This window comes from Kryptolebias marmoratus, linkage group LG16 (genome assembly GCF_001649575.2).
Source record: "Kryptolebias marmoratus isolate JLee-2015 linkage group LG16, ASM164957v2, whole genome shotgun sequence".
NCBI classification, from domain to species: domain Eukaryota; kingdom Metazoa; phylum Chordata; class Actinopteri; order Cyprinodontiformes; family Rivulidae; genus Kryptolebias; species Kryptolebias marmoratus.
The window spans coordinates 11,789,883-11,792,076 of NC_051445.1; positions in this window are offsets into that span (position 1 = coordinate 11,789,883).

The window sequence follows — 2,194 nt, forward strand, 5'->3', positions numbered from 1 at the left end:
CCCCCCCCCCCCCCCCCCCTTCCTCCCCAACTCGGAGCCATAAGTACACCTGGGCTGGATCACTGATAACTCTTTGCTGTTTCTGTTGGCACAGCCTCTCATTCCTGTGGCAAGAATTCTGCAGATTTGTTGCTTAAACACAACATTCCAAAACTAAATGCACGGCTTTGGGAAACACCTTTGATTAATTAAAAGAAAAGAAACAAGCATTCTGCTATAATTTATGAAGATAACATTGTAAGGAAAGCATGGCGTGTCACACCTCTGCTCGTGAACCATGCAGTCCAGGTTTGGGACATTAAAACCCTTTAGGCCCCGGGGAATTCAGGGAGGGGTCTCTGCTGATTTGATGTTTGGATCTGGAGACTTTCAACTCGGGGTCCAATGCTCTGGGGCTTTATTTGTGTTCTTTGTTATTTTGTGGCCGAGTAAATAATCTTGCTGATGGAAGCTGCTGCTGTCAGGGACTTTGTTACTCTTTCAAGTCAAACTAACGTCCAGATTTATTCCGGGACTCCCATTTCTTGCTGCAGAACTTTGCACCGCCTTGAGCCGATGAGTGTGATTCACTTGACCAGTTCAGGCTGATTAGTGTACATACATGGAGTCAGTCTGTCATCACTTTAACATCGGCTTTCATAAAGTTTTGGGTCTTTGCAAAATTAGAAATAAAGATTTGTTTCATTGTGATGCTCTCGGATTTGGCAAGCTAGTAAATGCTTAAACTCCGTAATTCATACAATGTTTTTTTTTTATCTCATAAACAATTATTCTAAAAAGGTGTCACTTAATGGTGACTGGACTCAAATTCATGTGAGCAATGTACCAAAATGGCCATTATTAATAATAAAAGTCTAAAAAATAATAACTTGAATGGTTCAGATTTTTTGAAGTGGTGATTAGTGGAAAGGTTGTGAACAATTAACGTCTTTCGTATCGTAGATAGCTCTTCGAACAGCCTTGGTTTAGAGAAAAAAAAAAAAAATTCTGACCCAATTAAAAAGCTAAATCTGACTGAAACCAAGCGCAGTCTCAAAAACCAAAGAACTTTATGATACAACCAGTAATGCATTTTGACAGTGGTGTAAAGGAGAAAAAGTCACAATGACATTTGTTTAAAGATTAGCTAAGAGCTATCCACAACGAGTTAGACATTAATTGTTCATAACCTCTCCACAGAACCCCACATCAAAAAATCCGAACTACCTCTTTAAAGTTTAACAACAGGTTGAAGAGAATAAGCCCAGCCCATGTTTACAGATGGCTCTCCTGACCCTTTTAGCGCCGTGTTTTCTCCTCAGGCTAACCATTTAAACACCACAGCAAACTTTTTAAAAAAAAAGAAAAAAAAAACATCACAAGAAAAAACCAGAAAACAAAGAAAAAAGCTTCAAGTTCATAAAAAAACAAACAAAAAAAACCTCAACATCACATTTCATAACAGGACACTGTATCTCCATTCCGTTGTGACATTTACACGAGTACTTGAACGCCTCGTGACGCCGGTGGGTGAGCTGCCGAGTGACCTCGCAGGACAGCCATCAGCTCCCAGTTCATCTTTGTCGCTTCAGCCGATGCTAAAACCGTCACCTTCATCAGCGTTCTCAGCCGCTCCCTACTGGAGTCCATCAAAGTATGGTTACCATGGTGAATAAGGTGCTAGTCGCTATGGAAATGCTATTCTGAAGCAACCGAAGCATACATTTGTCGTCACTTTTGAAATGCTGAACCTCCCCAACAAAGCACTTGGTTTGTTTGTAATAGTTTTGTTTTTGATATATAGATTTTTTTTTTTTTAAATTTTGCATTTTTATACTTTTAAGACGTACAGGATGTAGATGTATTGTCAGGCTGTTAGTACCATTTAAGACATTTCCTCTCATTGTCAAACACACACACACACACACACACAGAGACAAGCAAACACACTCGTACAGTACTGTAAGAGAAACGCCGTTGACGTGTAGCACTGGGCATGAAAAGGTTTACAGAGAATGGAGCCGGCGGACCAGCGTGAACCGAGGCGAGGAAAACTGTCCGTTCGGACTCGGCTCTTTGCGAGCGAGTGTCCTTCCTCCCCATCGCCAGTCCTCGTCCTCCCCGTCTGGACAGTTCGTTGTTGTATTGCTGAGTGAACTCGTGGCGGCTCCGTCAGCCGGCGTGTGCTTTGCTAACCTTCGGGGGGGGGGGGGGG